This window comes from Xiphias gladius, chromosome 18 (genome assembly GCF_016859285.1).
Source record: "Xiphias gladius isolate SHS-SW01 ecotype Sanya breed wild chromosome 18, ASM1685928v1, whole genome shotgun sequence".
In the NCBI taxonomy this organism is placed as follows: Eukaryota; Metazoa; Chordata; class Actinopteri; order Istiophoriformes; family Xiphiidae; genus Xiphias; species Xiphias gladius.
The window spans coordinates 7,770,277-7,790,109 of NC_053417.1; the positions used below are offsets into that span (position 1 = coordinate 7,770,277).

A 19,833-nucleotide genomic window follows, 5' to 3' on the forward strand; every position below is an offset into this window, starting at 1 on the left:
CGTTAGTGTGGTGGTTCTGCACTAAACTTCCCCAGATATCGTCAGCGTGGGCGGTACTGTGCCCTCTTTACCTGCAATTTTATTTTGGTGAAGTTTGAGTTTCTGCAGGTGGTGCTCTTTTCTTTTTCTCTCCTACAAAGACGCCTGTCACCTCACACACTGACCACCAAGTATATTGTCTCTGTCATCCATAGCAGGAATTTACATCAATAATTTACCTGCCATACATAACTTACCTATGAAACGATGGAAGCCCTATCTTCTAGGAAAAACATTTATGAAAAGTTATGCATAATGAAGATTAAAAAAATACATGTAGTGAGTCAAAATTTTGAAATGGTAAGAGTCAAAAGTATTGGATACCTGGTCAAAATTTTGACTTTATGTCAGAATTATGATGTACTAAATTATGACACAGTGGGTCATATATGAGATAATAGGGCAATGATTTTACTTAGTATCACATGATTTTGACTTAGTACTTCACAGTCTTCACTTAGTGATTCCAAATTTTGACTTACCATGAGTATTTTTTGATTTTTATAATTCCTATCTTTTTATGTTTTTTTTTCTTTTCTTCTCTTGGTGGAAGTGGGCTTTCATGAGATACTGTATGTTTAGGGCAACAAATGGAAAAGCCTTCATGACCTGTTTAAAGGATAGAAATCTATGATGAGGTATCATTTGACACTATAGTATGGTGGCTGTAGCACATGCGCAGATGCTGAAGATCTAAAGTTCTGTATGAAAAATGAGCATATTCTTAGGTATATAGCATAATGCCTGAAAAACAAAACAAAACAATGAAACACAGTGGTTAAGAACACAGATTTGAAGACAGATAGGGTTATTCTATTTTCAGATCTGTACTTTCTTCATTTAAACCCAAGTTATTTTTAGCCTCAGCTAAAGCGATTTTGCAGTTTAATTTAATCTATTAAGATGTGAACAGCAGCGTAGGTTTGTGTGAATGCGTATCAGCCTTCCTCTGCCGGATCTAAGCGTGCCGATTCTGCGGATTTTTTTTTTTTTACTTAATAAATTTTGAGATTAAGAGTGGCTGTCCTCACACTGGCTCCTTTCTGCTGATCAAAAGACGTGTATTGAAAAAAATGTTATGTAAGACCAGCCTAGAGTTTTTAAATCAGTCTTATTATTATTATTTTTTCTATTTTCTTTACTATTTATGAGAAATTGATATGATTTTTTTTATAGGATAGTCAATGAGCCCTAAGACCAGAAATCTTTTCAAAATATATTGAAAAATCAGAAAAAGGTTTTTATGTATCTGTTGTGCTGAACTGGTCCAAGAGTTCTCCACAGCGGCACATTAAAGGGGAACACATGAAAGTCAGTTTACAGATCTCGTGGAACTCTACTGCATATGTAAAAATAGGTTGTATAAAGCCTTTTTGTGGCTCCAGAGGGAGCTGTGTGAATCTGACATCTCAAGTGATGTCAGTTGACTCAGTGTCGGTCGGGCTGAAGACAAAAAGTTTTAAAACCAAAATGTGTGTATGTGGAGATAGAAAGAGGTGAGTTTCCCAGACCTCTGTAGCCTGCTCCTCATCTCTGCTTGAGGCTAGCAACTCGAGGCTAAAGCTTTTACAAGACATCGTGTTGGATGTGAAATTTAAAGTAGCATTTCAAGACATTATAATGTTGTATACATTTTTATGATCTCTTCTCAGGAAATCAGCTCCGATCCAAGTGAATGTTGAGCCTACAATGTGACTGCTGCTTTTGAATGTGAATTACAGCATATTAAAGTCTACAAGAGGACAGAAAGAAACATCTTTGTTCAGTCTTTGTGGCAGAGAGAACCTTTTATTGTGAAAGAAAGTCACCTTTTGCAGTATGTTACAGGTAAATGTTACTTTATTGACATTGCTGTCAAAGAGTATTTGAGATATGATCAAGGCCAATAACACACACACTTAGCAGAGGATGGTTTTGATCCATCGACCTCTGGGTTATGGGCCCAGCACGCTTCCGCTGCGCCACTCTGCTGTCGGTCACCCCAGATGGGACTTGAACCCACAATCCCTGGCTTAGGAGGCCAGTGCCTTATCCATTAGGCCACTGGGGCTCCGGGCTATGTTCACATCCAGTCAGTTGTACTACAAAGCAACGATATGAGAAGCACGATCTGCATTGAAATGTCAGCTGACACAACAATGGCCACTGAGGCTGCTACGATTATGCCAGAGTGAGATCTATGAAGAGAGACCCTACCTTTGAGTACTTTCTGAAATCTGCAACAACCAGTTTGGACTTGTAAGTACTTCAGATGTACCTGTTGTACTGCAGGCTATCATGCTATAAAAGACACTTAGCAGAGGATGGTTTTGATCCATCGACCTCTGGGTTATGGGCCCAGCACGCTTCCGCTGCGCCACTCTGCTGTCAGTCACCCCAGATGGGACTCCACTGGGGGGGGGGCTATTTCACACATCAGTCAGTCGGTACTACAACAAAACGATATGAGAAGCACGATTCAGATGTACCTGTTGTACTGCAGGCTATCATGCTATAAAAGCAGAGGATGGTTTCGATCCATCGACCTCTGGGTTATGGGCCCAGCACGCTTCCGCTGCGCCACTCTGCTGTGTATCACCCGAGACGGGACTCGAAGCCACAATCGCTGGCTTAGGAGGCCAATGCCTTATCCATTAGGCTTCAGTGTTACAACTGATAGAGAGACCCTGAACACAGAAACATGAACTGCAGGGATGAGACATGGCGCAGCAAAGCTTTGAAAACACAGATCATGAGACGAGTGATTCCAAATGAATTCATCAGCCACCACAGTAGTACCTACTGTTAAATCTGTGACTTTGGTAAGAGCTCAGGTGGTAAACTCAGAGTAGACAAAGAAAAAATGGTTAGTAAGATAAACCTTACGGAATAAGTGATATTATATGTATTAACAGGCAGGATATATAGTAACATATATTACTCTGTCTCTCTTTATATTAAAAGCTACTCTTAGTCACTTTTTCTTCAAGTCAAACTCGTACTCACCTTTTCATCCACAGAGAAAGCAGCAGCTCTGGTAAAAGAGCACGATAAGAGTAAAGTAAGACAAAAATGACAAAGTATGACAAATCATCTTCAAATTATTGAATAAGTAATACTATATGGATAAACAGATCAACACAATGGCATGCATTTTTTTTGTTGTCTGTACATTTTATCCTTTTCTAGATCAACCTCTTTCCAAGTCAAAAGCTTGTACTCATCTTTTTAGTCCAGGTAAAAATCAGCAGCTCAGGTGGTAAAAAGGAAGGACAATAAATAAAGGTTAGTGAGGCAGAAACAATCTTTGTGTTGCCAGTTGACAAAACATTACTTTCTCTGTTTTTGTATTAAAGACTATTGTAGATCACTTTTTCTTCAAGTCAGAAGTTCATACTCACTTTTTTTGTCCACAGTGAATGGTAAGAGCTCAGGTGGCAGAGTAAGAAAGCAATAAATAATGGTTAGTACGACGTATTGATGAATTATTGAATAAGTAAATAATAATAATAAGTAATATGAGGATAAACAGGATCACACAATTACACAAATTACTATCTATGTCTTTATATTAGAGACTATTCTAAGTGACTTTACTCACCTTTTTCACCCTCAGGAAAGAGCCACTCAGGTGGAAGATTTAGAGAACAATAAATAATAGTTAGTCACACAAATTTGAATAATTGAATAAGTAACATATGAATTGCTTTCTTTGTCTTTATATTATAACCTATGCTAAGTCACTTTATTTCCAAGTCAAAAGCTTGTACTCATCTTTTTAGTCCAGGTAAAAATCAGCAGCTCAGGTGGTAAAAAGGAAGGACAATAAATAAAGGTTAGTGATTCAGAAACAATCTTTGTGTTGCTAGTTGACATAACATTACTTTCTCTGTTTTTGTAGTAAAAACTATTGTAGATCACTTTTTCTTCAAGTCAGAAGTTCATACTCACTTTTTTTGTCCAGAGTGAATGGTAAGAGCTCAGGTGGCAGAGTAAGAAAGCAATAAATAATGGTTAGTACGACGTATTAATGAACTATTGAATAAGTAAATAATAATAATAAGTAATATGATGATAAATAGGATCACACAATTACACAAATTACTATCTATGTCTTTATATTAAAGACTATTCTAAGTGACTTTACTCACCTTTTCATCCACAGTAAAGCAGCCACTCAGGTAGAAGAGACGATAAGAGAACAATAAATAATAGTTATTCACACAAATCATCTTGAATTATTGAATAAGTAATACTATATGGATAAACAGATTTACACAATTGCATGTATTTTTCTGTCTGTACATTATAACCTATGCTAAGTCACTTTATTTCCAAGTCAAAAGCTTGTACTCATCTTTTTAGTCCAGGTAAAAATCAGCAGCTCAGGTTGTAAAAAGGAAGGACAATAAATAAAGGTTAGTGAGGCAGAAACAATATTTTTGCAGCTAGTGGACATAATATTACTTTCTCTGTTTTTGTATTAAAGACTATTGTAGATCACTTTTTCTTCAAGTCAGAAGTTCATACTCACTTTTTTTGTCCACAGTGAATGGTAAGAGCTCAGGTGGTAGAGTAAGAAAGCAATAAATAATGGTTAGTACGACATATATTGATGAATTATTGAATAAGTAAATAATCATAATAAGTAATATGAGGATAAACAGGATCACACAATTACACAAATTACTATCTATGTCTTTATATTAGAGACTATTCTAAGTGACTTTACTCACCTTTTTCACCATCAGTAAACAGCCTACTTAGGTGGCAGAGCAAGAGAGAGAAAAATAAATAATGGTTAGCAAGACAAACGATCTTTGAATCGCTAAGTAAGTGATATTATCAGAATAAACAGGTATGTAGCTAGTTTACAAATTAGCATACCTTACTTTCTTCCTATCGTATTCTATTCTAGGTCACTTTTTCTTAATGAGAAGCTCTTACTTACCTTTTTTGTCATAGTGGACAACAACAGTTCACTAAACAATAAAGTAAGACAAAAATGATTAGTGAGACAAATTATCTTTTTGAATAAGTCATTTTATGTGGCTGAACATTACTTTGTCATTATATCATAGCATATTTTCAGTCATTTTCTTTAAAATTCAGATACTTACCATACTTACCATACTTACCACTTTTGGCCATATGAAGGCTTTTTTAAACCTCTGAAGGAATACATTTAGGTGGCATCCTTTTTGGATCCATAACTAGACTTTAACCAGACTGCGTTTGGGGGGCTTTTTTTGTCACTTGGTTCCCTGAGATTTGCTCAAATTGTATCTTCTGTATTTGTAGGTATCCAGTCAATTGGCAAGCAAAGGTGGTGAGAAAGTGCTTTGTCTTCTCTTTGATTTTGCAGCTTTTTTCCCCAACTTCTTTTCTCTCCCTTTGCAGCGCAGTCCTCTTCAGTGTTAACTTTAGTTTTGACCTGGGGAGGACTGGAGACAGCCATATGCTCCCTCCATGACACATGTTTCTACCAGCCAATCCTTTTCTTTTGCCATTGATTAGCTTCACATGGAGGGCATGACATGTGGGTGATTCAAGCTGGCTCCTACTGGTAGGTCTGCAGATTGCATACCTACCAGTCTGCAAACCCACTAGAAGCAGACCTACCAGTAGGAGCCACTAGTACTGTGAGAAGGAAAAATTAATTCATTTTGAATGCACAACCAAGCAAATGGTACCGTGCCCTGCCAGACGCAAAGGCCACCTGGGGCATGGACAGCCCTGCCAGACGCAAAGGCTACCTGAGGCAAAGACGGCCCTGCCAGACGCAAAGGCCAGCCCTCAGGACAAAAAAAAGTTTGATCCAGCCACTGTACCAAAATGTGCAAGTACAAAAAAGCCCAAGTGCAAGAGGCTATCTGGGATGTTGACAGCCCTGCCAGATGCAAAGGCTACCTGAGACACAGACAGCCCTGCCAGACGCAAAGGCCAGCCCTCAGGATGAAAAAAAGTTTGATCCAGCCACTGTACCAAAATGTCCAAGTACAAAGAAACCCAAGTGCAAGACGCTACCCAGGATGTCACCAGCCCTGCCAGACGCAAGGGCTAGCAGGCAAATCATTGGCTCCGCCAGACACAAAGGACAGTTGTCAGTGGCAAAAAGGATCACTGCAGCTATCCTGCCTGATGTTTTGGTTTGGTGAAGTCCTTGATAGCTGTGGTCTGGTAGTGATGAAGGGCAAATGTGGACTCAATGATACTCTGATGTTTCCAGGAGGTTTTGCAGTTCGGTAGTGCATTATAGAGTCAGTCTGAGTTGTTGTCCTCCGACCACCTCGGCCTCTTAGCAGCAGGCTCTTCCAAATCGCTCTCTTCCCTGCACCCCCTTATGGACGAGCTGAGACTAGGTGTTGAGGGAGACACAGGGGTCTCTGATAAAGAGCTGTCGCTATCAAAACTGAGCTCCTCAAAAGAATGTTCTGGGGAGAGTGGCCCAATGTCCTCAGCATCAAGTACAGGGATCTCAATCCTTTCCTCATCATCTATACCAACGACATCAATCTCAGAGTCCTCGTCCTCTTCATAGTTCTCTTCGTATTCTTCTTCCCATTGCTCTCCAATCTGCACCAAAAGGGCATCATAAAAATCAGCATCAGGGTCATCTTGATGAAAAGCATGAGAGTTGTTTGGAAAATCATGAGGGAACGCAGGAGCAGCATGAGCAGCATTATGGGGGAAAGCATAAGGATCAGCGAAAGGGAAAGCAGGAGCACCCTGAGGAGCGGCATGAGGGAACGCAGGAGCAGCATGAGCAGCATTATGGAGGAAAGCATAAGGATCAGCGAAAGGAAAAGCAGGAGCACCCTGAGGAGCGGCATGAGGAAGGAAGGAAAAGCAGGAGCACCCTGAGGAGCGGCATGAGGGAAAGCAAGAGCAGCATAAGAAATGGCATGAGGGAAAGCGTAAGGATCAGCGTAAGGAAAAGCATGAGGAAAAGCGGGTGCAGCATATGGAGCAGCATGTGGGAAAGCATTGGGGAAAGCAGGAACATCGTAAGTAGCAGCAGGATGATAGGCATAAGCATAAGGAACACGGTTTGGAGCAGCAAAAAGAGCAGCAGAGGGAACAGGATAGGAAAGAGGAACAGCAGGATAATGTTGTTGCCACTCCATCCTAAAGGGCGGTGATGGGAACTGCTGTAGTGGAGGAGATGAAGGTCTGCCATTTTCTTGAGCATTCAAGTCTTCCTGTCTTTCCTCTCCTGGGACGTTCCTATATCCACCATGGTCGCTGTTCAGGCACTCAGCCCTGTTATGGCCATCTTCCCACTCATCCTCTGTATTAGCTCTGCAAAGCATGACCTCAGCCTGTTGAAGTCCATCCTCATGATTCAGCCCAACGACATCAATTTCTTCATCCTCCTCCTGGTCATGAAGAGGCTCAACCTCAGCCTGTTGAAGTCCATCCTCATGATCCAGCCCAACAACATCTATTTCTTCATCCTCCTCCTGGTCATGAAGAGGCTCAACCTCAGCCTGTTGAAATCCATCCTCATTATCCAGCCCAACAACATCTATCTCTTCATCCTCCTCCTGTTCATGAAGAGGCTCAACCTCAGCCTGTTGAAGTCCATCCTCATCATCCAGCCCAACAACATCTATTTCTTCATCCTCCTCCTGGTCATGAAGAGGCTCAACCTCAGCCTGTTGAAGTCCATCCTCATCATCCAGCCCAACGACATCAATTTCTTCATCCTCTTCCTGGTCATCAGGAGGGGCTGGGTCATCAGGAAGCCTTTCAGCATCAGGGTGTTCATTGTTGAAGGGCCAAAAGGAGCCAACTGAGGGGAGAAAGTATAAAAATGTACAATTCAGCATTTTAAAAAAAGGCAGGTGATATTACTAATTTTGAAACCCATATTGAAGGCAGCTAATATGACAGCACAGTTAGGAATGACGGCTAGTTTTACTGTTGTGACAAACATCACTAGAAAAATTAAAACTCCTCTGGATCTGAGAATTTATGGATAGATAAAGCAATCTTGACTCTTGACTCGACTCAGATAGCTAATCAGCAGCTCAATTTGTGTGCTCACATAATTAATGATAATTCACTTTCAAGAGTTATGCACTGCAAGTTGTCATGGCATATTTGACTTCCCAAAGCTAAATACAGGCTTAAACCATTCTGACTTGTGGGCACAGAGTTGAGGGGTGCAGAATTTAGGAGAAATTGTTTACTCTACTCTAGTTCAAAAATGTGTAACACTGATTAAGCCTGAGTTGAAGGGGTAGCTTACCCAAACAGCCAAAGAGGAAGTATGGCAGTATATGATTTATTGAAATATTTAAAATAGATCATGGCCACAGTCATAGTCCAAAATTAATCAGCAACTGTATTTACAAGACGCTGTCAACTTCTCCAACACTCCTTGGTTTACAATACATTGTGTAAATTACTGAGATATCAGACTGATAATTAGACTTAATGTCACTTTTCGTGAATATCCCTAAACTGAATCGCTGAACTACTCAGAGATGTGGACGGTTGAGGCGCATGCGTAATTACGCACGCTGAACCATTGACGCCTTAGTTAAATCATACGTGAATAAAAACAGGGATTCTACAAAAAATAACCACACAAGCGCCTGTACTTTTGTGTGCACCACTATAGTCTCTTCATGCCATTTTTTTGCAATTTATAAGTTCCAAAACACGTGGCATAAAGGAGACTTAGGCATCCTGGATCGACAGTCCTGAACCTCATGACCAACCACTCTCATCTTCTCCCTCAAAACCAAAAAGCCAAATCGCATTTCAATACAGCTAGTGTGAAAATTACGAAAATACCAACACGTGTCTCATGTCAAGTACAAGTTGTAAGAGTGATCGCTGAACTCTTTCATTTAGCCGAAGGTGAATAACACAATCGTTTATCGTTCACTTTATGGCCATCTCTCGGGCTCCTAACAACAATGATCTGTTGCTGCATTTTGGGGAGTGTGTCTGGCAATTAGTGCACAAATGTGATAAACCTTTAACTTGAAAAGTTATCCGAATACATCTGAAGCTAAACTTCAGGAATCCCAACAAGCGAACTGGACCATTCAGACAGAGGAACGGACCCTGGCTTGACTACACCTGCACGCTCTAAAGTCCTGACGCTAGCTCCTAAAAGTTCCATCGTTTCCATGGTGCATCAGAAAAATAGGATTTGGGGCATTTTTCGAAAAAAGGGCCAGTCGCCATCTTTTTCCTAAATCTTCGATGACAAATTTGGAAAAAAATGATGCCATCAAACAAAAATAATAGAACTTTCAAAACAATACTAAATTGTTAACACATTCCACACTTTTCGCGGGACGCTGAGTTCATTCTTACCACATAATAATAATAATCATGTTACACCAAACAAAAACCCGTCGAGTATCACTCAAGACTTCTGACAGGCCCGAAAAATTCTATTAACTCTTTATTTTTATATTCAACAAGTTACAATAATTAATACTATTTTTTTACCTAAACATCATTTTTGGGATTCAGGAAGGTTAATTAATACATTTGGCACAACATTAGAAGATGTCTTACCTGCAAAGGAGCCGACCCAACGTCTGACTGGGGTCAGCGGGTGCTCCTCCATGGGGGGTCCATTAAAATCCATTTTCCTCAGCAGGTAAAATTTGCCGGAGTTTTCCTGTAGGGTTTTCCTCAGTTCGCTTTTCCGAGAGTTTGTTTTCCAAGGGAAGTTTTTTCCAGGGGATCCGCTTTTCAAGAGTTCACCTTTCCAGCAGAGAGTTTTCGCATCAGGTCAACAGGTGTCAAGTCCGAGTGCAAAAGAGAGGCGGGGCAGGTCTGCGGCCTTAATATAGCCTGAACATTCGGTTGCCATGACTTTTACTGACGCACGTGCATTCGAGTGCGTGAACAAGAGACGGGGATGATATATAGTTTATGGATGATAGAGTCTAAATTGTTGGACATCTCCGTGCACAGATTAGTGAAGCTATAAGGCTCAGTTGCCTCCGAAGATGCTCAGGAACTCCCGCGGCACCGCGTCTCCATAATGATGAATAAGCGCAGCCCTACCACTGCAGTTCACACCTCTTGTCAACTGCAGAGATTATCATAACGATTATTATCACGAAATTAACCATGTTAACACAGTTGTGTTGGTCTGTACGTGCGAGAATACATAGAAATTTTTACCATGTCTTAACCCTCTAATTTACAGGCCACGAATAACATGGTAATATCAAGAAATAAAAAAAGAAATAATAGAAAAAAAAGAAGCAGCCAAATAACCGAAAGAGGAAATTGTGATCTGAAATCAAGTCATTACCAAGTAAAGCGGACTCAGTAGCCAGCTGTTTTGCGATTGTGTTGAAATAAAAACTCGTTTGGAAATTTCAACAAAAGTATTGCATAAAGCCACCTATATATCATTCACTGACAACATTACCCCTGAGTGTGTTTTTTTTTTTTTTTAAATCTCCAGCTAAAGGCTATGTAAAAAGGATTAATGATTGTGCGTCTACCTGATTCTTGATATCACTACTGGCCAGATGTTCCAAATAACAATCAAATAATGACCCCTTATCCTCCACAAGGGGCTTCCCTCAGAAAAGTTTAACAAAGCAGAAAGATTTTATTAATGTATTAATGTAATAAAGCCATTAATTACAGCTTATAAACACTTTATAAATTGTACCGTATCGGAAAGTGGTGCTGTTATTTTAGTCATTGTAAGGATCAGAGTAATCAGAGAAATTCATGTCGATTATTGCAATTAAAACTGTAAAGTGCAAAACAGTTTGCTTAGCTTGTTATTTTAAAAGAGGTTAAAAAATTGTCTTCTATCATCTTGAAATTCCTTGACTTTTATTTAGTCGGAAAGTGTGTTTTGATAGTAATCTGATGCCATAAAGGCAATGGATGAATAATCATCTTCAACCTAAAACACCATAAAAAGATTTTTGATGGTATGTTGAGATATGGTAAACAAAGATGGCAAATAATAAAAAGAGAGAGATAAAAAGGGGGGGAAGGAATTGCGGTGGCAAGGCAAAACAGAAACACTGAACTTGATAAATAACATGATATATGGAAATACCAAGCTCAAACACCAAAAAACTGGAGACATCTGATAGATCATCTTTTAACCTTTTCCATATCCCTGTGGGTCCATGTCACGATCCATTTAGTTAGGTCGATTGCAGTATGTTATGGGAAAACGGCTTCAGCGCAGCACCGTTGGCTGCGGATCTGAAACGCTAGTTATCAGTGGACGGACAGTATCTGATTATGATCATGTGCGCGTTTGTGTACGTCAATGTACATGTGGCTGAACAGACTGAATGATCTGACATACAGATGCAGAATACGGTATATTCTTCTTTTCCAAAGGGGACGTTCAGTGCAGAAAATGTCACGTCCATCGTTTTTCTCCCACAGATTGTTCTGGGCACCATCCTGTCAGTGCAGATTGATCTGACTGGGCAGCACAGAGTCCAGGTGGTGGGACACATACCCAGTGGGTCAGTAGAACTCTGTCATTGACTGTTTAACTACCTGCATTGTGAGCTGGTATTGTTTTTTATTCTTACTTTATTGTAGATTTAGAACCATATGGCCTTTGTGGCAATTTTCTTCAGAGTGAAGCTGGTGAACCTATAGACGAATGTTTTATTGTAACTATATCATGGTAGAATATGTCATACTATTGCTTTTAAAGGAAAAATACGTTTCAAAGCATTACCTTTAACAAATCATTTATCACTAAAATAAAAGATGCAAAGAGAATGGTGTTTTATTACCAGTTGCATATACTAACTTTATAAATATACTGCATAGTATATTGGCAAACCAATATATTTGTCTATACCCTAGTTAATATGCCTCTACAATATAATTAAAAGCTCTGAGTCTCACTCTAACCTCCTTCTGACCTGCAATTCCTTATACTCCTGTTCTCACATATAATATAACCCAATTAATGTTATTGCGTTATCCCTGATAACTTCCAGAGAATGTGTGTATGATGAGTCAATCATGAGGTTATTTAACTTAAATTATTGCTGATAATTCTTGAGGATATTACGGTACATTTCATTTCTTTTCTTTGAATAATCAATTTATCATTCCATTGATCAACCTGCCCTTTCTTTATTTCCTTCCTCCTCCTCCTCTCCAGCTTGTCTCCTCCAGTCCTTCCCTCTCTGTCTCAGGCCAGAGAGCTGTTTATTCCAGCTCTGTCTGTGGCTCTGGTTGGCTTCAGTTTCCTCTCAGCCATGGGCTCAGTGTTTGCCCGAAAACATGGCTATCGGGTGGACTCCAGTCAGTCACATACATTGGCAGGTTAAGTCTTACTTTTTTTTTGGCTGAGCTTCAAATGACCACAGATTCAGAAAATGAGTGGAGAAAGTGAGAGACGATGGTTTAATCTGAGTTTAAACTTGAAGAATTAATTATTTAGTATCTGCACACAGCTTTAGTGGAAAGGAGTTATATTTTGTGCTCGTTGTTGTTAAGCATCTTCTCTGCTGAGATGTTCTCGATGACACTCCCGAGACACTGTATCTGTAGTGAATGAAAGGAGGATTTTGACACTGCAAAGGCTGTGAAAGTCTCAGTCAAACACCACGTTGTAAAAGCAGCGTTAACATTACATTTATCAGACATGCATTGTGCAGGTCTTAATATTCATTAACTGAAAAGAGTAACACTTAGTTCTACAAAGTGACTGCAGTCAAAAGAATGTATGTCATTGATTTCTAAAAATCTTGTTTCAGACTCGACCCACTACATATTAGAATGATGATGAAGTTGAAGTACCAATTTTTGTCTTTTGTTTAGCATGTTGTTAAAGATAACTGATTGCATGGGTCAGATTTGTCAGAAACCATTGACATACCCCCCCTGGCCTTAGGTTTAATGAGCGCCAAAGTCAACACTGCCATCACCTTAAATCCCTAAACGTCTCAGTACAACTTGCCCCCTCAAGACCATGGCTATTTAACCCTCTCCTGAGAGATTATCCTAGCCCTATTATCTTAGTACTAGGACAGTTAAAAACAAGATGACCACCAAGCCAACCAGCTGCCCTGCGATGATACTGCAGCCTCAGTGCATACTGGTCAAAATGCTCTTGTCTGTCAAATTAGACAGAGAAGATTGGAGGCTTCTACCTTCCTTTATTCCACATTTAACATCAATTGGGATTCATTTCACATAGAATGTCATGGATTATTTTACAGTGTAAACAGATGACCTGTCAGCTCTGACATTACACAAATCCATATGTACTCTTCAGTTATTCACCCCTTAACCACGCTAATGCGGTTTTTAATTTGGAAATCTGCACCCGTCCGGCAGTTGCATAATATCATTATTTTTCCGTTTGTGCCACTAACTGATTTCACGCATTCTGAAAATCTCTTGGCAAAACTAATTGACTTCTACAGATCAAAAAAGAAAAAAAAGAAAAAAACCAGAGGAGTGGCACAGAAACAGAAAGGGAAAATAGGCTAGTTTAAATCTACAATCATATACCCATGTAGCCTTCACGTATCTGCTACACGAATTCCTGAACAAAAAAAATAAACTGAGCCATTTCATTGATATATGTATTTAATCAAAAAGACAGGTAGCAAGAAATTGTTTATGACCTGACATACTTGACCTGCAGGTAAATTGCAGGCCCTACAGATTACATGACAACTTTAACATCACTGTTGAACAGCTTTTATGTCGCTTTATAGCCCAAATCATGAGGAGGGCATTGTGCTTGAGGGCAAGCTTTTTTTTTCTCACAACAGTAAATGATATAAAACAGGTGGAAAAATTAAAGTGTAGTTAGCGAAAAACAGAATTTGAGGCAGGAAAGGGGCTCAAGGGAAAACTTGTCCTAATTTTGAGACACAATTGAACAAAGTGCCGTGACTGTGACACAATTGATCTAACATCTAACAGATTTGCACTATCATTAATACCCCCCCCCGTCATCTCATCCTCATCTTTCAGCTCCTCCACTGTTGTTTTGGGTCGTGTTCCTGGTACAGACTGTTACAGAGATGTGGGGCTCTATGCTGAGGTAAACTCAAACTGTCTCACACCTCTCACAACAATGAGCTTTCGAAAAACCTCAAGCTGTTTGCTGAAAGTGTGGTGGTATTCACGGTAAGTTGAGTAATGTTGAGGCCTAATTTCCTAACATAATTATAAAATTACCCAAATCACAAAAACGTAATCCAACCAAACAGCGCTTAGCGCTAATAGTCATTATGTTTCTATCTGCCTTTGTTGTGCAGTTCCTCTTCTGTGTTCATTAGCTTTCTTTTGTCTGGTTTGGGAGAGGAACATGGTGTTAGAGCTTTAGAAATGCTTTGAAAACAATTGTACAAACCTTCAGAAGATGCATCCCATTAATCTACAGAGGAGACAGGCATTTTATGAAAAAGCGTTTAGCTTAACTTTGCAGAAAGACTGGAAGCAGGGTAAAACAGCTAACTTTTCTCTGTCCAAAGTTTTTACAAAAAAACATCACCTACCAGCATTTCTATGTTTTACAATTTGCACATCATATCTCATTTTTTTTAAACGGTACACCAATAGAAATGAAAAAATGAAAAGTTACATCTTCGCTGTTTGCCCGTCAACCTCACGGTGATGACAAAAGTTCAGGAAGTCACTATGCTTAGCCATGATATAGTTACCCCACGTAACCTCATCATTTTTACATTTCTGTTTTTACACAGATTTAACAGCTGAGATTCAATGAGCTTTAGATGTAGTGCTAGGCAGATTTTTAAAACTTTGAATTGAGTCAGGATAGTTTCCCCCTGCTTCCAGTCTTAATGCTAAACTAAGCTAACCCCCCGCTGGCTCGTAGCTTCATACTTAGTGTGCAGATTTGAGAGTGGTCTTGATTTCTCGTCTAACTTTCAGCAATAAAGGGAATAAGCTTATTTCCCCAAATGCTCTTCTATTCCATTTTTTTTGTTGTTACTCACTTTGTTGAACCTTTGAAGTCAAACTGAGTTGGAAAGACTGCAGCTTTGTCACAAATCCCAAACCTTCAACTCTCTACTTTCTCTACTCCGTCCGTCACATATGGTCATTAATGCACCACATAGTCTAAACGAAAACAAAAATAAATCCTTGGCTGTTGGTTCTTTATTTACCTGACTCCTCACTGTGAAACTCTACTGTCTCCTTCCTCGAACCCCTTCTCCTAATATTTATCTGCATCTGAGTCACAAACTTTTTAAAAGACTTAAATATTTCATACCACCTAAAGTCAGACTTGCAGCTGTAACTGAAATTCAAAGACGTCACTCAGAATATTAAACATCTTATTCCATCAAGCGTCAGTGTCACATTAGGGCCTATCCTCGAGAACAGGTGCAAACACTAATATACTACTGTACTAGTACTACTATTACACTACTTTACAATACTTCTATACTAATATTGGGTGGTGTGGGAGGGAAAAATAGGACAGTGGCCAAACACTACAGATAATCTATGCAGGGAAAAGTCCAAAGACCAAAGTCTGTCTGTCTAATTTAGAGATAAATCCCACTGAGTTTCCTAGACTCCTGATGATCTTAGCTGACAACAGGCTGTGGACTAATATATCTAAAATGCCATCAGTGTGAAACATGGTCAGAAATGAATCCTCCACAGCTCGTCTTTTATATGCACATGTAACACACCCCGATTTCTGCTGGAGCACAGCATCTGCAATGCAAATGCACGTCAACACCACAAGCATTTGATGCGTGCCAAAGTGCAGGACCAGCGTCTATCTAAATAAGTGCCAGTTTTTTTTCACATGATGGAAAAGCACGTCACCATCAAAGTTGGCATTAAAAGGATTTTAGAAAAATTTTGAATTGACTTTGTTTATCTCTGTTGTTTAACCGGGCAAAGCAAGTTCCTGGGCTGACTATACTCTCCTGTTCCAGTCCAGTGTACTTTGCTAACTCTGAACTGGTCTTCACAAAGATCAGAGAGGTGCCCACAAACACACACACACACACACACACACACACACACACACACACACACACACACACACACACACACACACACACACACACACACACACATACACACACAAACAACAACCACAAAAACAAACAGGGTGAAATGAAAATGACTGGAAAGCTGTAGGAAAAAGCGAGGAGTGAGTGATGAGCATCAGTGAATGATTTTGAGCGAAAGAGTGGAAGATTGAGCGATGAGGGTATAATTGTAATTAGAAAAATAAACGAATCCAGATGAGCAGCAGTCCCACGTTTTCAGTACATGTCGAGTGCAGGTGCATTCCTTCCACATGAAGTCCATCAATATGTGGACATTACTTTAAGAGCTTCAGTGCCATCACCTGACTAGGCAATATTAAAGGTGTGTCTATGCGCCTGGCATGTGTTTGTGCGTGCCTTTGAGCTTTGATCCCTCTGGCTGAAATAGAAAAATCTCATAAAGATATTTGAAGAAATTTGCCCATTCGACCATGTGTTACATGGCAGCTGGAAGTTCTCAACTAATTTTCCTCCTTACTTTTCCCCCCTCACTGCATCCAGATAGTAAGTCATTGTCACAAGGACAACCCAGCTCCAGTCCACACTGCTCCCTCTTCTTCCTCCTCCTCAACCCAGGCACCGACACACACTCGTTGCTTGGTTCTTGATCTCAGCTCAGTCGCTTCATGGACTCTGTGGCCATGGCGGCGCTTTGCAAGGTGAGGACAGAGAACTGGCTTGAATGTGACGTTTACATACATCTCCAGTTTCACTTGGGCTAAACCAAAACCATGTAATAAAAGAATGACTATCACTTTTCATACTCTTCTTTTGGCAACTTTTCTTATGGTGCGAGGCAATCGTTAGTGTGGTGGTTCTGCACTAAACTTCCCCAGATATCGTCAGCGTGGGCGGTACTGTGCCCTCTTTACCTGCAATTTTATTTTGGTGAAGTTTGAGTTTCTGCAGGTGGTGCTCTTTTCTTTTTCTCTCCTACAAAGACGCCTGTCACCTCACACACTGACCACCAAGTATATTGTCTCTGTCATCCATAGCAGGAATTTACATCAATAATTTACCTGCCATACATAACTTACCTATGAAACGATGGAAGCCCTATCTTCTAGGAAAAACATTTATGAAAAGTTATGCATAATGAAGATTAAAAAAATACATGTAGTGAGTCAAAATTTGGAAATGGTAAGAGTCAAAAGTATTGGATACCTGGTCAAAATTTTGACTTTATGTCAGAATTATGATGTACTAAATTATGACACAGTGGGTCATATATGAGATAATAGGGCAATGATTTTACTTAGTATCACATGATTTTGACTTAGTACTTCACAGTCTTCACTTAGTGATTCCAAATTTTGACTTACCATGAGTATTTTTTGATTTTTATAATTCCTATCTTTTTATGTTTTTTTTTCTTTTCTTCTCTTGGTGGAAGTGGGCTTTCATGAGATACTGTATGTTTAGGGCAACAAATGGAAAAGCCTTCATGACCTGTTTAAAGGATAGAAATCTATGATGAGGTATCATTTGACACTATAGTATGGTGGCTGTAGCACATGCGTAGATGCTGAAGATCTAAAGTTCTGTATGAAAAATGAGCATATTCTTAGGTATATAGCATAATGCCTGAAAAACAAAACAAAACAATGAAACACAGTGGTTTAGAACACAGATTTGAAGACAGATAGGGTTATTCTATTTTCAGATCTGTACTTTCTTCATTTAAACCCAAGTTATTTTTAGCCTCAGCTAAAGCGATTTTGCAGTTTAATTTAATCTATTAAGATGTGAACAGCAGCGTAGGTTTGTGTGAATGCGTATCAGCCTTCCTCTGCCGGATCTAAGCGTGCCGATTCTGCGGGTTTTTTTTTTACTTAATAAATTTTGAAATTAAGAGTGGCTGTCCTCACACTGGCTCCTTTCTGCTGATCAAAAGACGTGTATTGAAAAAAATGTTATGTAAGACCAGCCTAGAGTTTTTAAATCAGTCTTATTATTATTATTTTGCTATTTTCTTTACTATTTATGAGAAATTGATATGAATTTTTTATAGGATAGTCAATGAGCCCTAAGACCAGAAATCTTTTCAAAATATATTGAAAAATCAGAAAAAGGTTTTTATGTATCTGTTGTGCTGAACTGGTCCAAGAGTTCTCCACAGCGGCACATTAAAGGGGAACACATGAAAGTCAGTTTACAGATCTCGTGGAACTCTACTGCATATGTAAAAATAGGTTGTATAAAGCCTTTTTGTGGCTCCAGAGGGAGCTGTGTGAATCTGACATCTCAAGTGATGTCAGTTGACTCAGTGTCGGTCGGGCTGAAGACAAAAAGTTTTAAAACCAAAATGTGTGTATGTGGAGATAGAAAGAGGTGAGTTTCCCAGACCTCTGTAGCCTGCTCCTCATCTCTGCTTGAGGCTAGCAACTCGAGGCTAAAGCTTTTACAAGACATCTTGTTGGATGTGAAATTTAAAGTAGCATTTCAAGACATTATAATGTTGTATAAATTTTTATGATCTCTTCTCAGGAAATCAGCTCCGATCCAAGTGAATGTTGAGCCTACAATGTGACTGCTGCTTTTGAATGTGAATTACAGCATATTAAAGTCTACAAGAGGACAGAAAGAAACATCTTTGTTCAGTCTTTGTGGCAGAGAGAACCTTTTATTGTGAAAGAAAGTCACCTTTTGCAGTACGTTACAGGTAAATGTTACTTTATTGACATTGCTGTCAAAGAGTATTTGAGATATGATCAAGGCCAATAACACACACACTTAGCAGAGGATGGTTTTGATCCATCGACCTCTGGGTTATGGGCCCAGCACGCTTCCGCTGCGCCACTCTGCTGTCGGTCACCCCAGATGGGACTTGAACCCACAATCCCTGGCTTAGGAGGCCAGTGCCTTATCCATTAGGCCACTGGGGCTCCAATCTGTTCACATCCAGTCAGTTGTACTACAAAGCAACGATATGAGAAGCACAATCTGCATTGAAATGTCAGCTGACACAACAATGGCCACTGAGGCTGCTACGATTATGCCAGAGTGAGATCTATGAAGAGAGACCCTACCTTTGAGTACTTTCTGAAATCTGCACCAACCAGTTTGGACTTGTAAGTACTTCAGATGTACCTGTTGTACTGCAGGCTATCATGCTATAAAAGACGCTTAGCAGAGGATGGTTTCGATCCATCGACCTCTGGGTTATGGGCCCAGCACGCTTCCGCTGCGCCACTCTGCTGTGTATCACCCAAGATGGGACTCGAAGCCACAATCGCTGGCTTAGGAGGCCAATGCCTTATCCATTAGGCTTCAGTGTTACAACTGATAGAGAGACCCTGAACACAGAAACATGAACTGCAGGGATGAGACATGGCGCAGCAAAGCTTTGAAAACACAGATCATGAGACGAGTGATTCCAAATGAATTCATCAGCCACCACAGTAGTACCTACTGTTAAATCTGTGACTTTGGTAAGAGCTCAGGTGGTAAAATCAGAGTAGACAAAGAAAAAATGGTTAGTAAGATAAACCTTACGGAATAAGTGATATTATATGTATTAACAGGCAGGATATATAGTAACATATATTACTCTGTCTCTCTTTATATTAAAAGCTACTCTTAGTCACTTTTTCTTCAAGTCAAACTCGTACTCACCTTTTCATCCACAGAGAAAGCAGCAGCTCTGGTAAAAGAGCACGATAAGAGTAAAGTAAGACAAAAATGACAAAGTATGACAAATCATCTTCAAATTATTGAATAAGTAATACTATATGGATAAACAGATTTACACAATGGCATGCATTTTTTTTGTTGT

At 39.6% G+C, this 19,833-nt stretch overlaps 3 non-coding genes across 3 annotated transcripts; all 3 read right to left on the bottom strand.

Moving 5' to 3' along the window:
* Nucleotides 1-2,016: 2,016 nt before the first annotated feature.
* trnar-ccu lies at nt 2,017-2,089 on the bottom strand. The gene has a single exon. It is a non-coding gene; the product is annotated as a tRNA-Arg (tRNA).
* Nucleotides 2,090-18,870: 16,781 nt separating this feature from the next.
* Nucleotides 18,871-18,943, bottom strand: trnar-ccu. Its single transcript has one exon. It is a non-coding gene; the product is annotated as a tRNA-Arg (tRNA).
* Nucleotides 18,944-19,185: 242 nt separating this feature from the next.
* trnam-cau lies at nt 19,186-19,257 on the bottom strand. The gene has a single exon. It is a non-coding gene; the product is annotated as a tRNA-Met (tRNA).
* Nucleotides 19,258-19,833: the final 576 nt, after the last annotated feature.